The sequence below is a fragment of the Protobothrops mucrosquamatus genome, unplaced genomic scaffold (genome assembly GCF_001527695.2).
Source record: "Protobothrops mucrosquamatus isolate PMUCROS unplaced genomic scaffold, P.Mucros_1.0 scaffold_128, whole genome shotgun sequence".
NCBI classification, from domain to species: Eukaryota; Metazoa; Chordata; class Lepidosauria; order Squamata; family Viperidae; genus Protobothrops; species Protobothrops mucrosquamatus.
In genome coordinates, this window is record NW_015386204.1 from 675,585 (window position 1) to 703,057 (window position 27,473).

Below are 27,473 nucleotides of genomic sequence, written 5' to 3' on the forward strand. Positions count from 1 at the left end.
TAGCTTGACTCCCTCATCTTTGTGTTAGCCCCTTAGATATTGGAACACTATTATCATGTCACCCCTAGACCTTATTTTCATTAAACTAGATATACCCAATTCCTGCAGCCATTCTTCATATGTTTTAGCCTCCAGTCCCCTAATCATCTTTGCTGCTCTTCTCTGCACTCTTTCTATAGTCTCGACATATTATTACTACTAGTAGTATTAGTATTACTACTACTATTACTTAAAGTAGCATTTATTAAATTATTTTCATATAATAAATATTTGTGGGTTGAAGAACAAACTGAAACTTTATGAAGTGGTCGATGAACTGAAGACTTTGGGGACCTCTGCTAAAGTCTATGGACAACCTCCTGGCTTTATATAAATGCATGGGAATTCATTGCACTCCAGTGCAAACGATTCAAAGCAGACAGTTTCAGACAAACCTCCTAGTACAACACTGTGCCATTTAACTATAATGTAAAATTATACTTATAGCTTATAACTGAAGCTATGCTTACCTTTGGAGCACAGAACTTTCCCGTTACAATAATTTTCATCCAATAATGATTTTGATAATATCTTGGTGTGGTGTGCATGATCAGAAAACTTTTGGTTCTGGAAAGCTTGAGCGTCTCTGTCTTTGGACTCTGATGTACCTTTGGGTAGATGTTTGTCTTTCAAAGAAATCCTACCATCTATTATTAATTCTTTTTTAGATGATTGTCCCAGAAAGGAAGCAGAAGCAAGTTCGTTGTATTTGTCTCTCTTGCTTTGCTTTCTGTGGCTTCCTGAGAATCCATGTGCATCTATTAAAAATTAAAAAAGGGAAACCAATTGCAAACCATGCGTGATATACTATTTCACACTCCTTGTGTCACTTACAAAACAGCAATTTTTTAATTGAAGGATCTAATTCATTAATATACTTTTACATTTCAAAGAAGTAGTGCTGTCTCACCATAACTAAAAAACTGTGTACAATCATTAGCCTCTTCACTTGCTTACTCCCTAAACTGCTTTTAATCATGTTATTTTTCTTTTCTAACAAGACTACCTGTGATTACAAATTAATGCCTTCCTAAGTAGCACCGACATTTCATTTCCATTTCCACAGTACAAGATTGTACATGCTACAACTTTAAGAAAGCCACTGGGGAAATAATTATCAAGAATTAAGGTACGCTTCATAAAAGATACATTATTGGTGTAATTTATTTCATAAACATATTGCAGTGGCTCACTGTTTGACTCAGGCATTCGACTACAGATAGGCTTTCTCTATTTTGGGGGCAGAAATTTATCGCAATTTATGTAGCTTTTTGTTAAGCTTCTTGGAGTAGAAATGTTAGAAGATTAGTGAACAATGTAATCTGATTCAGAACAAAAGACAAATTAATAAATGGCTATTAGCCCAAATGACTGATTATTGAGATTCCAATATAAAATGGATGAATAAACCTAGATCCTTGGAACTGAGATTCTTTTGTAGGGTTTACCTAGAACAAAGCAGCTGGCCTTCTTGTAAAAAAAATATGTATTTTTCCAGAGTCATATTTCCCAACCAAGCCCAGAACTGGCTTCTTCGAAATACAAAGAGCTAAAGGCGACATCGGTGGCATATAACTTAATTAAAACTTGCCAAAGTCACATGCTTAAGTTTGAGGATTTTTTAAAAAAAACCCCTATTCAACTATTCTATTCCTTATGAAGAAATATCAGTCACCCAAAATTGTATGGCTTGTGACTTCCCTTTTCTATAATAAACTTCAAAGTTCACTTGTACTTTTCTAAGTAAATTGGAATAATCAGATTTAACTGCCCTGCTCTAAACTTACGTTAGCACTTATGCATGCTTATTCTTGTGTATCTTTGAATGGGTATAGGATTTAAGGAATTATTTGATTATACTATTTGGGTGTGCTGAATTGCTAACCTAAAAGACCTGAAAATCCATCAACATGGTGTCTTTCCTATCAACCAAGGCAACCCAAAGGCATTTTGCCTGCCAAGTTATTTGGATATATTGTATGAGAGAAAATCATCACTCCTCCCTAATTTGATAGTAAAAATATGACAAATTAAAGAATAACTTTCCAAAACTATAACTTGGTGCTAATGGTTCTAATTTGGTTTCATAAAGATTGGAGCTCAAATAACATTTACTATTATTAACTATGATGAATGGGCAGAAAATAAATTTGGATCCACTAATATAACAAATTAGCTTTCTGTCATACCAATAACATAATAATCAAACTGCTAAAATGAAGGTGGTCAAGAAAAAAGCATATGTTTTTATGTGAAAAGACATAAACAGATCTCTGTTCTGGAATTGAAAATACATTCTTAGGCTGAGCTTATGTTCAGATATGCTCTGCTCTACAATTTTAATTATCTATTCCCAGAATGATTAATTTGCACTTGTTTCTAATAGTGAATCTCAGGAGTCTGCTGGAAAACAGAAGCAGATCACACATCTCGATCTGCTCATTAGGATATAAAATAGCAAGCTGATTATAGGATCAGTTGACACTAGGAAGACATTTCTTAAATTGTTACGTTAATGTTCCTGTAATAGAGACTGGGTTTCTCCCCTTCCATACATTTTCTCTTTTTCCTATCCCATCTCTCCTAATTTCTTAAAAATACTTAATATATTGTCTCTTTCATATGCTCCCAGTGGGAGCTACAAGGAGACTCTAGCTGGTTCAATGACCATTTTGGTAATGGAATTAGAGTAAGCTGCCCCTTAATTACAGCAGTGAAGCTAAAATAAAACAATTTTTTTCAAGGAAAAAAATGAAGAAGCGCATCCTATTTGGCAAGAAGATTTCTCTCCAGCTGTGATTTCTATTAAACTTTGATAGTTTCACTACAGACTCTCTTCTACAATCAGAATGGGTTCATGTTTTCTGGACCCACTCAGCTGGAACCCTCATTCTAAATAATCATTCACTTTCCTGTCCCCAATGTAAGAGAAGTCTAAAATTAAGACTGCACAATCCATATAGTTTGCAGAACTATAAAAGATAATGCATTTTGGGAACCAATGCACAGAAACATTGTAGAGTGGCTTTTTCTGAGAAATAAACAGGCAATAGACAAAAGTGGTATGTCGTAGGGAGGGACAGAAAACAATGAACAGACATAAAATGTCATGGGAACAACAATATAACCTAATCAATAATATACTGCCAAATCGGGAAAAAAATCCTTTGAAATGAGAGATGAACAGATGGTGCTGTGCCAGAATGTCATGATCTGGTATTGTGTACTTCCCTACATTCTACTGAGAACATTTCCACCCAAAGTGTTTGTACCACTCCCAAATCTGCTTCATTCCTTACACTCCCCAAATGTTGCTTTTCTTTGGTTGGTTACTTCCAACTTAGTTGTAGTACAGGAATAATTGCTCTGAGGTCAGGCTTAGCTGGTAAACCCTGGAACTCTGTGGAAGTTAGTCAGGCATTTCCTTAATGGAAAAAATGATTTCCTCACCTTTTCTCGTGATTCCTGAATTTTAGCTACACTAGCACATCCTTTAAAGGCATTAAGACCCAAATAAATAAGTAGAATTAAAAGTGACAAGATTCCTGCAAAATTTCTTCTAAAATTCAGCAGGGAACATAGCCCAGATTGCTTGGGTTTTTCATTTTTCCCTTTTGAATAAAACATTGGAAAAAGGATTTTTGTTACTAGAGCACCTGTGTTACCTCAAGTATTTTTATGTCTTGTGCTTAGTTCTGCAAAGCCGACAAGAATAAAGGTACTATAATTCTGGGCCATTTGCAAACTCTTGTTGAGGAACTTTGGAATAGAAACTGTGATGGAACAGATGTACCAAGAGATAAGAGGTAAATACTCTTATATGAGCATTTATTAGCTTAACAAAATTCACAGGTAGTTTACCACACTTACATAAATATAGCAATTTAAGTTACAGTGTATAAACCTCCTCTGTGACAACGATAGAGTTCCCACAATCTGGACTGCCATTCTGGCAAATATAAAGATTAAAAAAATGAAAAATAAAATTAAAAGCATTCTATAGAAACTATCTGGATCTGTATCGTGGAGGTGTGTTCTAGAGATTTTAGCTATTTTTATCCACTCCTTTTTTGAAAACAAAACAAGCTCATAAGAAATGAACAAAATGAAGCTTAATTTAAAAAACTCTAAAAGATATATTAAACTTGGTTTGAAATATATTCAGTGTACTCATCAGACCCCAAGCAGTAGAATTCTAGGAGTGCATTCAAACTCAGGCTCTGTTTAGTCTCTGAACTGGCAGGAAAGCTACAGTACTACAATTTTTTTAAATTTAATAACACAGAAATAAGAATCCAAAATGACAAAGAAGAATTAAGGATGTTGAGTTCTACCTAATTCAAATTTCAGGTTTTTGATCTTCCTAAATTATAACTGCTTCTAAAAAAGCAGCCTCTATCTTTTGATGATCTTTGTCTGTTTCAATTTGAGGCTTTATCCTCTTCTCACCCTTGCCTGGCTATCCATTTCCCGTGCCTTCTGCCTGTTCCTTATTACAAATGCTACAAAAGTTAAAATACAGACAGCCAAGAAACAAAAATCCAAATCTCTAACACAACCAAGTGGCTCCCTGCATAAACTCTGGGTCCCAGACCAGGTATATAATGGTCACTCACCACTGTGGACACGTTTTAAGTTTGGGGATTTTTAATATCAATTGATACAGACTACCCCAAATCCTTTCAGTTTTGCTAGTTCTGATAGCAGTAAATTAGAGAATTATAAAAATCCAATACTTCTGTACTGTACAGTAATACATTTTCTATATCTTGTGTTGTTACTTTTATTCCACTGTACTATATTAATTTTTGTTTCTAAGTTTATATTCCTGATAAAAGGATGAAGGACAGTTTAGATATACAGTACAAGTTACCAATAAAGGAGAATATTTGTAGCTCAAGGTTGAAATGGGGGGTCGTTGGTGCTCTCTGAACTTGGTTGTTTTCTTACAGATGTTTCATTACCCAAACTAGAACTGAGACCAGCACTGATGGTGTTACCTAGATTGGGTAATGAAACGTCTGCAAGAAAACAACCAAGCTCAGAGAGCAACAAGGATCCTTCAGAGTAATAAGAACTTAATATGATTGTATATAGGTCAGATTATGATATATTCTGGTTTAAAAAGCATCTTATCCAGAATCTTGCACTATACCATATACATTGCATTATTTCACAGTGAATATTACAAAAAAATGATGTACTTCTTACAAAGTTTTAATTAGTAATCCTGGGGGAACCCATTAGAGATAGAAGTGTTAGTAGACAAAGAACGTGCATCATGGTGGATTTGAGTGTAGGTGTGTTTTTAATCTTTCTGCTTTCTACAATGTTTTAAGAGAGAGGATAGGAGAGGTGATATCCTTTCCTTTTTCCTTGAGTTTCTTACCATAAAGCTATAAAAGCTCAGATTGCAAGTTGGAACCAATTTAGCTCTATGCAGCACAGCAGGGGAAAGCTAATTTACAGATAAGAGGGGAGAAGAACAAAACTATGCTTTCTTTTTCCCCATGAGATCTGAACAATATAGTCAACCCCCTATTCTGGCTGGCTGATGCTGTCCTGAATAAAGTAATTGTTTTAAAGGAGTGAGGATCAGGGCCTGCCGTGCTTCTAAGCAGAATGAGATGTTTGCCTCAGCTGTCAGGTTGTGTGGGAGGAACAGCAGTAACTGAACCAGAGCTGTTCCTTTGCTGCAGGACAAAACTGTAGCTTCTGCACAGCATGCTCTGCACGCCCTATGCTAACCTGCTGCCCTCCTCTGAAATGAAGCACATTTGCCACTCTGCATTACTGAAGAAAATTTCATTTATCAATCTGGTCAGTTACTGACTCTGGAAACAGGGAGAGTCTCTTTTGTCTTACACTGCAAAATTTCTGGCTCTGATGATGATGGATAGCAATATTCTAAGGATACATTTATATTCTGCAGAAGATCTCCCAAAGATGTCCCCTGCATGCTGTCCAAGGATAGGATTCTCTGGCACATCATGGAAGGTTACACCCAGATTCAAATAGATGGATAATCCAGATTTCCTCAGCATTAGAAGCATAAGAGAAATCTAGCTGTCCAGTTAATTGGGGCTGACTTTAATATGTTTAAATCCAAATCAAAAATAAATTGAAGCAGTATTTTTAAAAAGTGGCCTAATGGTAAACACATCTGTACATTTTTCTATGAACAAAAAGAGAACACTACTATATTAAAAGTATACAGGTAGTTCTCAACATATAACTACAACTGAGATCAGAATTTACATTGTTAAGCAAGGTGCTTAAGGGTGTCACACCCAATTTTACAACCTTTTTGCCACATTTGTTAAGCAAATGACTGCAGTTGTTGTGTGAATCATACAGTTATTAAACAAATCTGGCTTCTCCCTTCAACTCTGCTTGTCAGAAGTCAACTGGGAAGGTTACAAATGGCGGCCACATAATCCCAGAATGCTGCAACCATCGCAAATACATACTGGTTGCCAATGACATGAATTTTGATCATGTGAACATGGAGCTGCTGCAATGGTTGTAAGTGTGAGGACTGGTTGCAAGTCACTTTTTTCAGTGGTTTTATAACTTTGAATAGTCACTAAATGAATGGTTGCATGTCAAGGATTACCTGTATATAGACAGGATTGCTAGCAGATACTTGATTTATGTCTTACCCTCCCTGGCAAATCATTAAACCAAGGAATGAAACTTCTCAGATTTCCAAAGCATAATCTCTGATAGAAAAAATATAGAACTTGCAATCATGACTAGCAACAAAGCAGTGTTTATATATACCTTGATTGCTTAGACACTGAGCAATAATGGAAGACTGGTGAATTACCTTTAAAAAAAGTCAATTGTAATGTGGACTTAGACACAGCTGTAGCAATTTTAAGCATGTGTTGGAAATAAAACCTAAAATCAGATCCTTGGCATTTGGTACCACTTAGTTGGCAAATATATGAAAGTATTAAATAATCTCTGAAACTGCATTTGGTAAACATTTTCTTTTAGCATTAAAATAAAAAGTAAATCTTTCCAAAGGCTGCCTCATGTTTTTGTACAAGGAATCATAGATGGGCCAAAATAAAATACAAACAGCTGTCAATTATTTCTTATGGAGTGTGTAGATGCAAGTACTGGACAAGAAACAAAACAAGAAAAAAGCACTTAAAAAGATGAGATAATGCAAGCCACTTTTCATATTCTGGGAACATTTTCAGAGTATTGTTTGGAGATTCAGGCATGTATCTCTCATTAAAGATATCTAGAATAGTATTTCTAGCTTTCCAAACAACACACTGAAAATATATGCAACCCACAGAGAACAGCTAGAATGGCAATTGGATGGAAATAGAGTTTAGCTATTATCCTAGTTGAAAAAAGACTTAAAAGCTAATGGAAAAAGACATGAAAATCTAATGCAGTGGGGAAAACAAGAAAACAAATAGCTAAGAAAGAAAGCAAGATGCTTCCATTAGTAATATATACTGTATAAAGCACAATCTTTATGATGTATTGATAGAGTGAGTTGCAGTTTTCCAACTTGAACTTAACATTCCTTCTGTTTAACTCTTCATTCAAGTGTTATTTCCCCTTTTGACCAAGATAAACTAGCCATACCTTGAACCATCTTTGTTGCCTTTCCCTAGATGGCTTTTTGTTCATGCTGTGGAAAAGCAATCTCTTTTATAAAGCAAACAGTATCATGCAGCTGGTGAGTAGTCTGAGTAGGTTTCTGTTAAATTTTTTTGAAGGAAAATATTGGTTAAGGACAAAGCATACGCTTAGCCAATCACTAATGAGTCTAAATACCCAAAGTTCCCCATCCTCAATTTTACATATTAACACGTATAAAAGTGTGCATAAAGAGGAGATGTTGTACTTTGGTAGTAAATGCACACACTCCCTTTATATACTGTCTTATCTTGCAACTCAACTCCCAATGTCCATAAGCTCTTTTCAGACCTTCCAGTATAGAGCTATAGGTCACATAGTACCTTTCCTTGTATTTCTGCACTATCATGTTCCTGCAGAGATTCAGGGAGAAATCTGGGATAAGATACACCAATAGACCTTTTTCTCTATATCTTAGGTCTAGCTCTTCCTTGCCCCTTTTCTCCTTCCCCAATGTATGTAGATGTCCAAAGGAAAACCACAGAGTAAGTGAAGAATATTACTGTATTGCTTCATTTTGTCCTAAATCACCTCCACACTCAATGAAGCCAGGACAGCAATGAAGTTGAACATCTTAGCCAGCATGAACAGTACTGGTGCTGATCCTAAAGTAATATTTTGTTTAAAAATGCAGGTGGATTATACATGCTGAAACATCTGGAAAAATAAAACCCTCTACTTTTATAATCTTATCTAAATTAATTGATTCTGGAACTGAATATCCTAAGCTATTGTGAATTAAGTCAGAAATTATTAAAATATACATTAGATTTTTTAGAGCTGAAACAGTAATTCTGTATCAGAAATGTTTTAATCACTAAGATGACAACTGTCATCATGCCATCTGCTCAGGTGAAAAATTTTATACAACTTAAAATACTTGTGTACATCTTGAGCCAAATAAAGATATTATATGTGCAGGAAAATATGCAGATATTATATATGGATTTTCTCTGGATGTTTTATCTTGGGGGGAAACTTTTTTTTTCAGATTTAATATGGCTGATTCAGTGGCTAAGATGTTTACAGAGAGCAAGAAAATGTACTGCTTTTGTTTTATCAGACAGGAAAAAATAAATCAAAATATGTTTACAATAACTAATATCCATGTATAAGAAACATTAGTATGAAATAGAACAATTTAACCTTATATTATGCATTGCATTGATGGCAGACCACAGTAAAATGATCTTCCTGCCGTGTTAAGAATCCTATATATTGATTGTGAGTGTAGCCAAATTAATAACAGAAGGCTGAAACATTAGAAAACAACATTTGGAGAAGTAAAACTAAACAAAAACTAATGAAAAAATGTCTATGGAGATTCTCAGTCATCCATCCACCATGGGTGTCCCAAAGGTGCTTTTTCAAAAGGCAACTGGGCTTTGTTTTTCCTTGGAGACATTTTATTTCTCAACCAAGAAGCTTCAGTTAGAACTGAAGAAGCTTCTTGGATGAGAAGTGAAATGTCTCCAAGTCAGAACTGAAGAAGCTTCTTGGACGAGAAGCGAAACATCGCCAAGGAAAAACAAAGTCCAGTTGTCTTTTGAAAAAAACGTCTTTGGGATAATATAAAAACTTAAATGAAAATACCCTCCCACAGACCAAATATACTCAACAAGTCGCATGGCTAGGTGTCTTCATTTATCTTTAGTGCAAAGAGGACAAGCAGAGTAAAGTATCTTAATGACTTGTTCAAATCTTGAACCTCAGTATTCCAGGCTGTATATTTTGTTTATGGATATTCTTGTTTTTAAATTGTAATTTCCAAGATACTTTTTTTTGCAACTTCCATCCTTTTAAGTTTCAAGATGTCTCTATAACATCTTGTTTCAAATTACCCATTTACAAATTCTGTCCCTTGATAAACACCAGAATTTGCTTTGCATTTCTGTCACTCTTTCCATTCAATGGGCTGCATTATACGCCTGATATCTTTGCGTAGCAACTAACTAGAGACAATGAAACAGTTAACCAGATGCTATTCAGCAACAATACGGATCGTGCTAAGATTAATAAGATTTTGATTTATGGCAGATCTTCATTAAAAACAAGTTAGCTGCAACTATGTAATTCTATTTGCACCCTAGATTTGAAAGGGGAGATTAGATGGGGAGTAATAATAACATGTATTATTTCATTTATTGTAGTCCTACTACACTGAAGGCCAATCTATTCATCCTGCCTCTGTACGCTGGTGTATTTTACAAATAATTTGTAGAAGAACTAGTTGAGTCTCTTTGAAGGTATTATACTCTCTGTGTGCCCTTTATCTGACATTTGTTAAGTATCTGTGCAGAAAAGCCTGCTCAATCAGTTATATCTCATGGTGCAGCTCATTCCCAAATAGAGGAAGGTTGCACATGTATGGCTGAACAAATACGTTACGCCGCAAATATATGGTCAAGGCATTGATTTGAAAAAATTTGAACATTGCACTTATATTTGCCTTTTGCTACTGCTCCTTCTAATGTATTATATTATATTATTATTATTATTATTATTATTATTATTATTATTATTATTATTATTATTATTATTATTATTAATCATAGCACAGTCAGCCAGATGTTCAGACTGGATTTGGCATTTTTTGTCTAGCTATCGAGTCCTTACCAAGGACCTGGGATAGGCAGATGTGGCTGTTTGATGGTATTACAGATATCATTGCAGGATGGAAGCAGTTCCTAGTAAGGCCTTTTGCAATTGACTAATGGCGAATTTGTCAGTGCCAATGGGGTTCAAGTGGTGCTCCAATAATAATAAAGTTGGAAGGGACCTTGGAGGTCATCTAGTCCAACCCCCTGCTCAGGCAGGAAACCCTATATCATTTTGGACAAATGGCTGTCCAGTCTCTTCTTAAAAACTTCCAGTGTTGGGGCATTCACCGCTGTTGGAGGCAGGTTGTTCTACAGGTTAATTGTTCTAACTGTCAGGAAGTTTCTCCTTAGTTCTAGGTTGCTTCTCTCCTTGATTAGTTTTGGGATTGCACCCAAGGTGCCTATTACTACTATTACTATTACTATTACTATTATTATTATTGATCATCGCACAGTCAGCCAGTTGTTCAGACTGGATTTGGCATTTTTGTCTATCTATCAAATCCTTACCAAGGACTTGGGATAGGCAGATGTGGATGTTGATAGTATTACAGATATCGTCACAGGATGGAAGCATATTTATTTCAGTTTGAATACCCACAGAACTTTTATTTTGCCCAATGTCATGGCAAATACACATTTCAAATGCCCCTAAAATGGGCTAAGTTTGCTGTCAATCTTGTTTTCCTCTTGACACCAAATGAAAAAATTATTGTTCATCCAGGCATGAAAATTTTACTTTTTAAATTTACTAATTGAATATTTTTTTACATCTCTTACCTTGTAGTGTTATTTTTACTACTATATTATTTTTGATTTGATGTATATCAGTGTTCTAAATATCCAAACTTCATTGTTAGGTAAAAGGAAGTTACAAACATTGATTCAAAGCTAAAGCATATTAAAGTAATATCCTGCTAATGTGAAATATCTAAACATATAATAAATGAGCTGTTAGGCAGGTGACCCTACTTTTGAAGTAACCCAGCTGTGGTTATAAGAACCATATTGCCAAGTTATGAGTCATGCAGTCCAGATTCACATCATATCATCTCCTGAACTGGAATACTTCCCACTGGAGAATCCAGTCCCACAAAGTACCGGTAACTGGGATATTCTGTCAAGAATTTCCACTTAGCTCAACTTTATGGTATATTAGCATACATAGTTTGGGGACTCTCCAGAGCAAACTCATGTTAGAGAATTGCATGGTATTTTTTATTTGGGTTTGTATTTGGGTATATGTATTCAGGTATATGTATATTCAAATAAGTAGGAGTATATTACTACATTTATGCCCTGCTTCCATTTGACTGGCTACTGCAAGAACAGAATGTTGTACTACAGAGATTGTTCACATAATCCAACAATTTTGTAAGTTGAAGGTAAACTGAAGTTTGATTTATACAGATATCTACTCTTTGCACAACAGTTATTTTTAGTACTGTACAGTTTTTGTCTTAAACTATTAAGAACTTTCCCATAGCAGCTCAAAAGTTGTCCTCTTTGGGGGGATAGCCTCCATTATTAGTTTCTGACTTCTATTTGTCCCTGTGCTGCTATCCTTTTAAGATTTCAAATATGTATGTTTATACACAGAGAGAGTGTCTTTTAGATATTGACAAATAGCAGCAGAAACATAAAGGCAAATGTTGAAGCAGAAAGGAAAGTGCAAAAAAAAAGGTTGAAGCCAAGAATGGGTGATTTAAGATAAACTCTGATATCTGGATCACTGAATATTCTACCAACATGCCAAAATCATGGATCAAATATCATTCCTCTCTTCAACTTTCATCTTTTGAATTAATTGAAACTCCACTAATAATATTATGGTAGCCATAGACTGGGGAATCCCAGAACTGATTTGGTTTTGCCAAAGTGCTCATTGCAAAATGTTTATATTTCTTAGAATGTGTGAATCAGGCAGTATAGAAATAACTGTGGTAAGTAAATATTTAAATTTCACAGTTAATGATATTTTCTTTTATATGAATGCTACTTGCAGTCTTTTATAGTTTTTATGCCTGCCAATATTTTCATCATTGCCGGTATCTGCCAACCTTAATGAAAAGCAGATTGGTTCACATTCTTTAAAGGACGATATTTCTGTTTTTCTTGCCTGCTGAATTATGTTAATTCTGAGATATCTACATTGCACTCATGGACATTAGCCTGTCTAGGGGCAATTTCAATTGATTCCTGAGACTCACTATAGTTTCAACATTTTTAATGATTATTTTAATATTAAGCAAAAGAGAATTTGCATACTGCATACTGCAAAGGAAAGTGTTGACTACAGAGTTATATTATTTTATGGAGTGTCATACACTAACACATACACTTTAAAATCATTGTAGTATATATGTTTCTGGAAAAAACAGATTTACCTGGAATCTAGGGAGGGTAATATGGACAGATTACCAAGTCTGATTTCTGATAATTCGTGTTTTATCACTTCTCTTTTGTTACTGGCCATACTTAATGTCACACTTAATGTTGCAATAATTTTGTAATTGAGCAAATCCCATGGTTGTCATTTTTTTCTAAGTGCCCATGTCTAGAGAACAATTTTGATAATTCTGTTCTTCCACCATTATAAATTTGAAATAGAAAAAAAATAGTAGCACCAACAGCAGAGGAAATATAACATACCTACAATTATCTTGAATTTAAAAACAACCCTAATGTTATGATAGAGTCAGACAATTAATTTGGTTATAGTGTAAGCTGAGATCCCACATATAATTTAAATAATAATTATACTTCTATTCTATTTATAACATTCAAAATATTTCTGAAAGGAACACTTTCATAGGATTGTTTTTATTATAGTACTGAAACATGTCTATAATAAAACAGGGCTTTAATCTCCAATTATAACAAGATCTAGCCCATCCTTATAAGACAAGAGTTAACCTCAAAAGTGATAAAGCTGCAAATGTAATATTCACATCCTTTTTGCAAAAAGTGCCAAATTAAATTTCCTATTATTAAGTCTTCAATACTGTGTTACAGCAGAACTAAATAAACATTATTTTAAGGGCTCCAAGATTTCAAAATTTAGCTATACCTAGCAATTACATTTTTAGGAAAAAAATCTTTTCCAGTTGATTAAAAGATACATAAACAAAATATTCTGACTTAAGATTCTATTGCTGAGATAGTATTTAATATAAACAAAGTGTAATGACTCAGGTTATCTAACATGATTTAAACAAAATAATTCAAAGATATCATTAATACAATTTGGGGAGAAAAGTTTTAGAGAAGATACATCTTACCCAATATTTACAAGACATTTGATAAATATAATCACACAACTGGTAAACATCACACTGCTCACTGAAGGTAGGTTAATGAAAGACAGTGATACAAAAAAAAACTAAGTATTACCCATTTGGAGCAAGATTATGGCATAAAGGATGATGTCAATATAGTATCCATGAGAATGGGGCTGAAATAGTTAGTGATGTCATTCACAAAATGTATCTTAATAATAAAAAGCCAAAGTCCTATAAACACTTGGCAGAAATATTATTATTCAAGTCAAGACTCTTAATTACTGTTATAATCTTGGGATATTTATAAAGATAGCCAAATTTTTATATATTTATATTGTATACTCAATGTTAAACTGGATTAAGTCATTTAAATATAAATATATTTTAATAAATGAAAAGTGTCATTTTGTATTACGCTGACGCTGAATAACGAAGCACAAGTGATACACCTATCAGTGGTAGAAAACGTATTTCTTTCTACTACTTATAGATGTTATCACCACTAAAATCACATCTATAAAATAATACAAGAATGAACATGGAAATCATTTGAACATCATTCGTTATTTGGACATTATTTAGTTCAGTCACAGTCTTCTTCTATATATAGCACATAGCATGCTATCACATTGCAATAATGCCACCCCAAAACCTGTGAAGACTATCTCTATAACAGAACTTCGCCCAGGATAAACTGTGAGTAAACTGATAACAGATAAGGATTACATAAAAAAATCACCAGGATATTTAGCATTAGTTAATAAATACACAACACTTTATCCAATGAAACTGAAAAAATTAAAATAATGAGGCACAAAATGTATACTAGCCCTAAATACAATCTCAAACTATTCTAAATTATGTTATTTCATAGTTATTTTCTAAATTATGTAAAATTCATAAAAACATAGCCACATTCACACTTCAAAATTTGCTTTCTCAGATAAGAGCATAACATTTAAAAGAATTTTAAAAATTGAGGAATTTCTAAAAGGCCATCACAAATACATTTTAGATAGCTATGTTGTCAAATATTTGAAGGAAAAAAATCCATATTAAAACTTAGTGGGGTTTTTTTCACCTTTTAATTTTTATTCTTTTGATGCTTAGAAGTCTATGTTATTTGCTAATCTGGAGGCTGACCTTAATCAGAGCTCTCGACTTTCAGGATGTAAAACACAATTAGTATGCTTTTGTTTTTGATCCGATCCTATTTCCATCTGAAGGATAACTATAGCTCTTTTAAATTAGGAAATGCACACCTTCAATTTTTAAAAAGGTGTTGACCATTTTGAAACAAAAGACTAATCCTTCTGAAAAGAAACAAAATGCTGAAATTTTTTTGTGTCTCTGTGTGCAAACTCAATTCAAAAGTGACAACCACATAATAAAGGCACTGCATTTTCTAAGAGATTCTATGGACCTCTGGAATCTCCGTCTAGCATGCTAGTGAATAACTTGGAAGACAATACCAAACTAGTCTCAGTGCTGCCTTTGAAATCTACTACTGTAAACAGTAGAGAATTGTGTATCCAATAAGTCAAGGCTAGACAAGGTATTGCATTTTCTACTAGACTTTGTGCTCACTCTGGAATTTCCTCTAGTTCATTAGCAAATAACAAGATAGATACCATATCCTCTTTGGAGTCTGCTATGCATGCAGTAGAGCAGGGTGCGGGTCGGTTTCATCATACTGAAGCCGTGCCCACCCTATTGCCGGCAATGCAAAAAGAGTCGTGATATGTCGCGATATGTCACATGACATAGCGAGTTTGACACCCATGCAGGTTAGCCTATCTGTGAGGCATCATATTATGATTGAGAACTAACAAGAAAAATAAACAACCAAGAAATAGACAAGGAGTCTACTGGTATCTTATTTTACAAAGGCAATTCCAAGCAACCTGGGAAAAAATCCTTCAGATCATTTGAACAAACTCTGCCTTAACAAACTCATTATAAATAGAAGTTGATAATTCTTCTTGCAGTACTAGTATAAAGATACCTTACAAAAGTCTTGCTTCCTGATCTTGTCCAGCTGCTGCTTATTGGATAGCAGCTGACCCTAGCTATTAAGTTGATGACAAGCATTCCAACATAATATTGTAGTAGTCAATCAAGAATCTGAGCAAACAGATACAAGAGTATCATCTAGTGGAAGCCATATGGGTTTAAAACCATTCTTTATCAGTTCTAATTATGGACAAATACTAATTTGATAGAAAAAAATCAGCAAATCTACTTCCCCAAAACTTGAGACAAATTGATGAGCTCCTACAGGAACCATTACCTCCAAATAATCTTGAATATACCAGAGTCATGCAAATTTTAGCAGATGAAGGAATTACCTAGACCAGGGGTGTCAAACTGCCAGCCCGCGGGCTGGACACGTCACGAGGAAACCGTGCCCACCCCATTGCCAGCAAGAGGGAAAAAGTTCTGCTATGTCGTGTGACGTCATGTGACATCACGAGTTTGACATGTCTGACCTAGACTGTACAATTCATTAAACCAGGTTACCAAAAAGTCCTTGATGCTTTTTATGATAACTCATCTGAAGAGAAGTAGACTTTGGAGCAAAACATCTTGCCTGGTGCTAGCCTTCTGTAATATGGTAGTCAAAGCATAACATTCTACATATGAACTCTAATTATTCTTAACATCCAAATATTTCACCCAAGGAGGCTGTTGGAAATATGTCTCCCACTAAATGATATTCATCACAAAGAGGCCTTTATAAAAAACTGCAGAATTGCATCTCAGAAAGTCCAAAAAAGCACTTCCCAATGTTGCTCTAGACAGTGTTGAAATTGTATCACTTATTCATCAACCCAAGAGTTAATAAAGGCTCTGGTATGACACCACAAGAAAAAGCAACAGACTATCAAATGTGTGATCTTTCCTTATAGCAACAAGACTGATTGTTGAAAATATGGATAATCATTTGAACACATTTGATGCTTCAAATTTCAAGTAATCTTTCAATCCTTGAAAGAAAAAAACACCTCTAAATTGAAATATGCTTCCTTTCTAGCCCAAATTTTAATAATCTGCTGGCAATGTAAATATATTCCTGCTGCAATTTAGCTATTTTCTGCAAAAACAGTTGCTCAGCTCTGGTGGGCCGCAATCAGGGCCCTTTCCCACCCTTCCTACTTATGCAAGAACACAGACTTCCTTTTTAAGATCCAGTTGTGACAAGGTTAAGAAGGTGATTAAGCAGATTGGAAACATTGAGTTACAACATGAATTCAGTCAGGCTGTATCAGTTGAACTATTACAGCAAGTCTAAAACAGTTCGGGGATTATCTGAAATCACTATCCCTGGGCCTTCTCCAGAACTTGTTTGAATGCTTTTCTTTCAGCTATTTTAGAAGGCAGATTTTACAGTCTTTCAGGCACCAAGAGACTTTGTGCAAATCTAGGAAATGTTAGAGTGCATATTCTTACAATGTAGGTTTTTATACTGATATCTATCTAAGGTTACTACAGGGGATAAAATCTCTGATCCTCCAGATGAATTGTGTTTGTGTGTGTTTGTATTTGTGTGTGTGTGTTGGCTGACAGAATCCTAAAGGTGACATGGGGGCAAATTTCTGCTCTCCAGGATCGAGGACCTGTTGTTTTATGATACCTCCAGCAGGGCTCATTTGTTTATTACAGCACTAGTGTATCACATGCAATTTAGTTTAAGGTTGTATTTTATGTATGCCTGAATTCTTATTTTAAAACCCTAATAAAGCATTGAACAAATCTTTGATGGGAGACTTAAAGGTTGGAATCCAGGAACATACAACTAAGTCACAGGATTTAAAATAATTAGCATTCTTAATGTATAACCATATTTGTTATATATCTTTACTTACTTGAAACTAGGGCCCCAGTTGGTTTAAAAACTGAGAGAAAGGAAATAATATTCTTTCCAAATATTTGTAATATTTTCATCAATGGGAAAGAAAATATATCTACATACTCTTAAAAATCTGATTCTGTAATCTTTAATTGGATGAAATAGTGCACCGTAGAGCAAAATAGTTTGAAACAAGGTACCTCAAATGAGCTAATTTACAGAATTAGGGGCCTGTGAGTGTGGCATAGAAATTCCGCAACTTGTATAGAACATTTTATGATATAATACAAAAGGTCATAAAACATACTCCTAAGCAAGATCTTAATAGCTGTTAAATACTATTGTTCAATTATATATTAAATTCTGTTTATAAAATATCCTATCTAGTGTCAAAAAACAATAGCCCTGCATAAAATCAAATCCATCATTTTTATGAAAAGAAAATGCACAATGAGCTTCAGAGTGCTACAACTCATACAAGAAAGTAAAAAAGTGAAAGATATATAGTTCAGAAAAAAACTGTAACTACTTCAGAAAGTTACATAGTTTCATAAAAAGTATTGGAAGTTATTCCAAGATTGTTTAGAGGCCAATAAATACAAGGGTGTATTTATTGAGGGGAGAAGTTGAAACAGTTATGTCCAGGATGTGAGAGGTCTGTAGATATCTTCTCAGCCCTCTTTCTGGTTCGTGCAGTATACAGGTCCTCAATGGAAAGCAGGCTAGTTGCAATTGTTTTTTTTCTGCAGTCCTAACTATCCATTGAAGTCTGTACCTGTCCTGTCTGGTTGCTGTGCCAAATAAGAGAGTTACAGAGGTACAAATGACAGACTCCATAATTCCTCTGTAGAATTGTATCAGCGGATCCTTGGGCAATCTGAGCTTTCTGAGTTGACGCAGGAACAACATTCCTTGTTGTGCCTTTTTAAAGATGGTTCTAATGTTAGGTGTCTATTTCAAGTCCTGGGAGATTACAGACCCAGAAATGTGAAGGTCTCTACTGTTGATATTGTGTTGTCTAATATTGTAAGACAGTGGTTCTCAACCTATGGGTCGCGACCCCATTTGGGGTCGATCGACCATTTCACAGGGGTCGCCAAGCAAGGCTGTCCACCATTTTTTCCCCCTTTTCCGGCGGGTGCCTTACCTCCCTTGGGCTGGGCCAGCTGGTGGTCGGCCTGCTCCGTCTCTGCCGCTTGCCAGCTACACCTCGGCTGGCACAGGGGGCGGAACCACGCATGCGTGGCGCTCCCAGGCAGGGAAAGTCCTTGACTTATGACCGGTTGGGTAGTCCTCGACTTACAACCGGTTTAGTCCTCGACTTACGACCGGTTGGGGGTCGCGGCATTAAAAAGGTTGAGAACCACTGTTGTAAGAGGTGGTTACTGATTAGAAACATGGCAGAAGTTGTTTTTAATTTCTGTGAGGATCAAATCCTTCTACCTTATGACTGCAAAAATAATGAAACAATGCCCAACTGGATATTTTTCTTAAGAAGTAAGTATCTCAGAAGGATATTTTTTAATGTGTCTGCTGAGTTTCAAGCAAACAACCTTCACTTTACATGGCAAATATAACCATTGAGCTACCATAGCATTCCTGGTAAATGTAGCTCTGAAAGACATTAGAGACTTTGGTCACCAGGACTCAAGTTGAAGGGCCATTTCTGCCTCTGCAAAGCAGCCAATGAAGTGCTAAGGATAGCCTGGAGCAAAGTAAAGTGCACTAGTCAAAACGGACAAGACTGCTCGAGGCAACATAAGAGGGGAAAGCGTACTTCAAAATTGCAGCAAGAAAATGTGCTCAAATGTCAGAGGGGCATTTACAAAAGGGGAAGGAACTGAGTATAAAGTCATATCATTTACCCCTACCCTTTAAAAATGGTCTGGGAGGGGTGATAGAGCAGTGCAGAAAAGCCCTTAGAGATGTAAGTATATGACACACTATACTATATCTGCTGTATCTGGGCCATAAAATGTTTTCTACACCTCTTTGCTGCCATTACTGGTCATGTGGAATTTTGCAGTCGATCTATGATCACCCTAAATAAAATGAAAATGTTGTTGAGAGCCCAAATTGTTTGGCCTATTTAATAGTTTCAGGGTAACTCACTATTGTAAGCATCCAAATTGTTTTGACTATTTTTCCTAATCAGACAGATATTGGGAATAGTGGCCTTCTGGATGTTGTAGAACTGTAACCCCTAATATTCCTTTTCCCATCACAGCCATTAACGAGGAATGCTGGGGATACTCATTCTTCCCCACAATTGTGTGCCCTCCAATATCTATTGCAGGTTTTCTTGAAAGATTTTCTAAGACTAAAACAATTTTATTTCCGTATCTGACGATTCTTTTAACACTTTGTAAGAAAATGTTTTGATCCAGTATTACTCAACCGAAGCATTAAAAATGTTCCTAAACTTCTATTATTAAAGATGAACTTTTTAATTTGAGGAAATAAAATCAAGAATTACTCATTTCTGGGCATTTATTTTTGAAACATCCTTTCAGTGTCATGATCAACAATTGACTCAGTTTCTACAAATCTAATTGCTTTTGAGTTACCAGTTGGTGCAATATCTAGGGAATCTTGATTACTGTTATTATTACAGAAACAGCCAAGCCCTGAGGGATACTGAAGTTTTAGATATTTAAGTTGCTAACAAACTCGGATCTCCTGAATCAGCAACAAAAGTGCTGCAACAATATTTAGTGAAATCCAGTTCTTGCTGTGGCAATAGAAAGAGCTGCCAGCATAATGATATCTTATAATGACTCTGTTTACTCTCTTAAATATTTTGCAGCTATCAAGTATATTGCAGTTTGGAAAATGGCAGAATAAAGCCACCTAAATTATAGTTGGGGGCAGGACAATGCCAGTGTTAAAGCCACAGAGGAAAAAAATGAGATATCATGCTATGAAAAACACATTTAAAGAAGAAAATCTGTCATTCTAGATTAAGTAAGTAGCTACTTATCCATATGAACAAAACATAGGCAGGTAAAAAGAAATTTGACTTAATGGTTCTCAAAGATAATTTCAGACTGGGAGAACAATGTCAAATATCATGGACAGTGATACTGTGATATTTGTAGGGAAGACTGACATTCAATTTAATTCATTGTGTCTTAAAACATTGCAAGTTTTGATTTAAATACTATATTTATACCTTTATAACAAAATAACAATAAACATACACAGAAATTAATAGCTGCATACTTCTGGCATTGGTATCTCAAAAGGCAGATGTTGATCTTTACACATATAAAAAAAATTCAGTTAAATAATTTCAAAAACAGTGTCAGATAGATCCATTCAAACAAAAGGGTGAACAATCCTATCAGTTACTCAGCTTAGCCTACTGAAAGAAAAAGACAGCAATTCAGAAAATACAAATGAAATATCATGATGGCTATAATACACTGAACTGATTTTAAAGGCATTAACAGCTGTTTGGTCACAGATCAGAGGAATTCCACAGCTTGGGTTAGAATATGAAAATTGGAAGAGATGCTGACTTAAATAGATTTATCAAAATTTGCACAAAATAGGTTTGTTTATGTAACAGTGATTATAAACAAGTTAGATCGCAACAGGTTTATAAGAGTATACAGGATGCAATGGTTAGTTAACACACTAGCAAAATGAATAAGTTAACTTTTTATTTATTTTAATTTTGTTTATAATACTAAATCACTAAAGACAGTCTCTGCACAGAATGCAATGTAACTGTAGAAATTAAAGAAATATATGCCTTACAGTAGGCAGTGAGATGGGTGGCATATACATTTAACAAACAAACTAATAAATAAAGTATTACTCCAGAAACGAACCAGAGAACAATAATGCCCCATTAAATATGTTTCTCTATGCAAAAGTAACGTGTCAGATAGCATAGGCAGGAATAGAGCCTGATAGATGCCCCATGGTATCCATCTATTCCCTTGAGGATACTGAGTTATCCAGGAAGACATGTGGGGATAGGTATAATCTATATTACATAGATTGGCTCCAAACTTCCACTGGAGGGGGCTTGTAGAAAAGATGAGAAATCTTATAACACATGCTAGTTCATGGAGAATTGCCCTTACTTAAAGTCCATTTATATTCTTTACTGATAAATACTTTTTTAAAGGATAACAAAAGATATTTGGGACCAATGCATCTGAAGATACCCAGGGACAAGTAGTATATCTGAGCCTCAGTAGATAATGCTATCCCATGTGCAGAGCCCTTAAGAAGACATGCAAGAATTGTTAAACATCAGCTTAACCGTGGGAAAGAAGGGTGAGAAGGAAAATCAGCATAACCATGCCTTTGTTCTGTTTGGCATTAGAAGGGGTAGAAGGAAACTCTGACAGGAGTTCAAGATTCTGTAATTATACTTCTACAGCAATAGAATAGATTTCCAGTAGTCCTTGTGTTGCCTCAAATGGCTGACACAACAAATAGATGTGATGACTCTAAACCACATTGATGCCAAGTGTGTGAGTCAGGCCTTAACAGACATGCTGGGATAGAGTGCCTGAATATGCCATAAATTAAATGTCAGAAGTGATGGTACAATTATGCATAATATCCAGAATAGAGGAATTGATGTCTGTCCTTTACCATTTTTGGGCAAACTGCCTAGCTGAAAAGTTTAATGGAACCATGGGGACTAGGAGCCACAAATGTGTTACTCAACATTCTAAAACATTCTTGTCCTATTTGCTGTTTTCTTACTGGACAGTGCCATATCCAAGTCTTGAGTTCTACCCTTTGAGCTTGTTTATAGGTGGAAAATACAAGGCTCTTTGCACTTGAGCCAACATTAATGGGAAGAAGAATAAATATCCTGAACTTTATGAACCAACTTTTCTTCCAAGAAAAAGTTATAGCTGATCCATGAAATTTTATGCAAAACACAAAACAAGTAAACTGGCTTGTATGACAAAACTGCCAATAAGTGGCTGTTGGGGCTAGGAGATGAAGTGTTGGCCCTTTAGAAAACCGAATGGCAAGCATCATATCAAAGGGAAATTCAGGTCTATAAACCAGTAAGTGGAACTCCTAGGGACAATACTCCAAACTAGGCTGTTGTCATGTGACTATCCTAAAGCAATATAGGGACAAGGAAACTGGTCTCCACAGTATCTCAGTTGAATTGTAAAGAAAAGTGAATGTTTCAGACAATATCTATTTGGGAGACTGTTAAGGAGGAGAGGTAGAGAAAATTCTGAAAGCTACCTGATGCCTGGATGAACTTCTGGAATATTTGGAAGGGACTTGATTCATCACCATGCTAGACTTAACCAAGGGGTTATTTAGGTGCCCTCAAATGACTATGATCAGGAGTGTCCCATCTTTATCACTCCCCAAGGGCTCATATCAATTTAATGTTTTACCCTACTGACTAAGAAATGTTTCTTTCAGATTTCCAAACTTGGTTAATCAAAATCTAGGGAAGAAAGGGACTTTGCTGTAGCAGAGATTTATGATATAGTCATTTTCTATAGTATCTGGAAATAGCCTGTAGGACATCTCTAGAAAATGCTGTAAGGCATCGAAGAGGCCATATTTACTAATAAGAGCACAAAGGAATGAATTGATCTTAACCAGATTGCATGTTTAATTTACAAGGTAGGATGATGTTTGGTCTAGTGTTTAATACATTAAGATATTAGATGATGTAACATATCTCCCTTAGCATTCAAGGTGAAACTTTTTATAGAATGGCCATTTCCCTACATCAGTGATTCAACAACTCATTGACCAATTACTCTTTTCCCAGTCTTGAATAATGTTATTACCTTGACAGAAACCTAGAGTCTATTGTTTTATATAAGCACCTCAGCAATGGGAGTCCAAACTGGATCCTTGACTTACAACAAGCAATTATAAATTGCCTTATTACTCCCAGGATATGCCCTTTTGGGGTGATTGCCCTGAGTGGGGTGATTGCCCTGAGTGGGGTGATTGCCCTGAGCCACTACCTTAGAAAAAGTGACTGGTATGATCTTTTCTGGAGCTACCATAGTACTGTAATAGATTTGTATCCCATATACTAAAGCAATAGCTACTCCACCAGCTAAGATGACAAACTAGGTGAAGTGAAAAGTAGTACGTCAAGCAGCTTTTGACAGTTAAAGGCAGCCATGGGAGTGGGCCTTCTCTGTGGTTGCCCCCACCTTTTGGAACATTCTCCCTCTAGAGACAAGATGGGCCCCCACTCGCTTGGCCTTCTGGAAATATCTGAAAATCTGGCTGACTCCTTTAAGGGCCATAGAGGTACACAGAGCCATGGGGCTGGTTAGCACCTTGAAGGCTTTCACCTGCCTTTTAATTCTGAATTTTAAATGTTTTATTCTTGTTTTAATCTGCTTTCTATTATAATATTTATATGCTTTCTAAATGTGATAAATAAATAGAAAAAATGTGCCCCTAGCATAATTGTGCCAATTAGAGTTGCAACCTGAAGGAATGTAAATCTGGCTTTAGGAAAGGGGAAGAGTTCAGCAAATTGTTAAGGGAAAACAGAAAATATTATTCAGCACTGAGAATGAGAAAAGCATTCCTTCAGTGCTGTTCCCCATGCCCTCTATATCTCAGTTTCCTGAACTGCTGCCAATATTGACATACAATAAACACCAGGATGCAAAAGATTCTTTGCTTCCTGCATATCGGACTGTCCAGTGGTAGTTGCCAAACAAAAAACAGGACAAGGGTCACCTTTTGATGAATTTGGGGGTCTATCTTCACATGCAGCACGGGGAAGTGACTACGGCACTGGAATTGATATGAAAGAATGGCTTTGGGAATGTGAACCTTCAAAAAAGGACTGGTAGAAAAGATTACTCAATCCTGAGAAAGAAAAAAAGCATGAGAAAGAAACTCAAGATAACCCTACCTTGATTTTGTTTGGTATTGGATGATGCAGATAAAAATTGGGGCAGGCTTTATTCTACCCTGTAACAATAAAGAACAGTCCTAGACCTGCCATGCCTATTTCTTGACACATGGCATGACTCAAGTGTACTGCATAATTCACATCATTTGCATGATGGCAGTATGAGGCCTGTGAATATCTCCTTATTTTGTCTGAAAAATAAAAATGGTAATGGCATTGCAGAAATGTGTTTTTTTTTAAAATTTGGTTGCTTTGAATTTGCAGACCTTACAAATTTGGAGACAAATACAGCCCAGATTAACTATACAATTCAATTGTCTAAAAGACCACAATAGCTTCTTTTAATAATTTTTATTGTGAATAATGCTTAGTAGAACTATCATTTAGTCCTTTCCATGATGGAATTAGTTTTTTTAAGCAGCAAACATTTCTTGAAGAATTAAAACTCCTGTCTTTAATTATTGTTTCATTACTGCTTGTTTTTTAATGGCAACCTCCCAAATGAAGTAAGATTGAAAAAAGAAAAAAGAAAAAGAAAAAGCAAAATCTTTTAAAAACTTCCAAACTATGCTTACGGGTAAGAAATAGTTCTGCAGTCACAAGATTTCTTTTAACAATGTTTAACATTTGGGGCCAAAGGGAACAACCACTGAGATACAAGTTCAGATGGGCTGCAGCAAGGATTTATAGTTGCAACATTGTGTCAACATTGTTAAAACAAATAATAAACATATGGTTCTTTCAAATGCAGCTACAAACAAAGGAATTACAGGGTAGACAAACTGATACTGATCACCGTAGGGAACCTTTAAATAATATAGCTGACCAATCATCCTATTCAGACTTTCTAGCTCAGGAAAGAAAGAACATGACTTGCCTTTTGATTTCCCTTGCACATTTTTTTTACTTCCTGTGAAAGTCAATGCTGTATTACCCACCTAAATTCACTCTGCATGTTTTCTATTTTTTTTCCATCAAACTATTCTTTATAGTTTTACTTCATACCTCATTTTTCAAAAGCTAGTTGAACTGTTGTAAATAACACAAAGATAACTGAAAGTAACGAGATGTCTACTAGATGTGATCCTTTTGGTTTGTTTCGTAGGCATGTTGTGGGTTAGTCCCTACGGACACATTTCCAAATGCCTGGTAAGTATTGTGTTAAGAGCAATATTTTGACTTTCATTTTTAAATATAATAGACAAACTGTTGGTTCACCGTGTCAGAGAGACTTCCTTACCAGATTCCTCAATGTCTTGAACAGCCGCAGCGCTCCTAGTGTACTTGGGAAGCTCTTAAAATTCAGTAAGTTAATCAGCCCATGTCGAATTATATAGCACAGTCCAATATCGGGGATTGACCACAGGAAATGTTTTATCCCATTTTGTATTATGTCTTAAAATGGTCATTTTTTGTGTCATAAAATGTTTTACAACAATTTCAGTCCATGGGAGACATGACACACAGATGTAAATTAGCCATTTGAGGTACCTTGATTTTGCCCTACAGTGCACCATTTTGCCCAGTTAAAGACAAGTGTTTTAGTAGTATATAGATAGAGGTACATAGCCACAGAAAATCAAAGCAAATTTGGCTAATTTTGGCTTTCAGATGGGAAAATAGCTAAAGGGAGCATGAACTAATGTAAAATGTAAATGCATAATAGTGTGCTTTAGCCTGGATCGTGACATACTATAGCACCCAACACACTGACATCCCCATTTCTACCCTGAATGTGGGCCTCTCGTGTTCAGGGACACATTTGGTAGAACAGTATTAAATGTTCATTTATTTTTGTATACAATTATGCATTTCTGTTGAATTCCCCAACATTTTAGAGCCAATTTTGGATGGACAGGGGGAATACAAGAGATCATTGTTCTGCCAAAGTGTAGTGGTATGTGGGAATGACCTTGGAGGGAAAAAAAATCACAGACTAGAAAACCATCAATCACATGGTATCTCAGTCTGCAGAAGCAGAGGTGGGCATGGGAAGTGTTTCAGAAGGGACCCTCTCTAGTTTTCTGGAGAGTGAAGGTAAATAAGGAGAGGAATTGAAAGATTTTGTTAATGTATACTTACAATAAAAGTAGAACTAATATTCATTGGTGTGCTTCTTGTCTGGACTACCTCAAAGAGCTAACATCAATCTTGCAAGCCTCTCTCCTTTACTCTTACTCTCCAGAAAACTAGGGAAAGTCCCTTTTGAAATCTTTCCCTCTACTTCTGTAGATTGGGATCGCTTTTGCATGATGATTGTCTAGTCTGCAACCCTTCCTCCTGTCTCCTAAGATCATTCCCGCATACAATTATACAAAGCTTTTCATGGGCATAGGAGCATTTGCTATCTTTAAATTTTAGGATGATTATTTCTCACTAGTTTCTGCTTTAAGAGCTGTGGCTACATAACTTGTATTTGCATCAATAGACCTTGTATTATAACATTAGGTCCACTTTATATTTTAGTGCTTTGATTCTGGGAACTATCCCTTGTACAAGTGGTCCTTGACTTACAACTGTTCATTTAGTGTCTATTCGAAGTTACAACAGCACTGAAAAAAGTGACTTATGTTTTTCACACTTACAATTGTTGCAGCATCCCCATGATCACTTGATCAACATTCGGATGCTTGGATGATTCATAATTATGATGGTTGCAGTGTCCTGGGATCATGTGATCACCTTTTGTGACCTTCTGATAAGCAAAGTCAATGGGGAAGCCAGATTCACTTAACAACCATATTATTAACTTAACAACTGTAGTGATTTACTTAACATCTGTGGCAAGAAAAGTCAGAAAATGAGGCAAAACTCACTTAACAAATGTTTCACATAGCAATAGAAATTTGGGCTCAATTGTGATTGTAAGTCGAGGACTACCTGTACAGTTGGACACCCCAGTATTTGTAGAAAGAAAAAAAAATCTCAAATAAAGGCTGTGTCGGAATACTAATGAATCAATAATTAAATCGCAAACATAAGATTTCCTGAATGGTTTTCAGATTCATAATATCCAAGCAAATAAAACCAGTGGGGTGCATTAACAAAAGCAATTAGTTCTTTGTACTCTGCATTTATTACATCCCATGTAGAGTAGCATTTCCAATTCTGGGCATTGCATTTTAAAGAGAACACTGAGAAGCTAG

The 27,473-nt window shown here is 35.5% G+C and overlaps 1 protein-coding gene across 1 annotated transcript in view; it reads right to left on the minus strand.

Annotated features, from left to right (window-relative positions):
- Nucleotides 1-27,473, minus strand: part of CUNH10orf90 (chromosome unknown C10orf90 homolog) — a 65,295-nt gene that overhangs the window by 32,761 nt on the left and 5,061 nt on the right. The window lies entirely within an intron of this gene.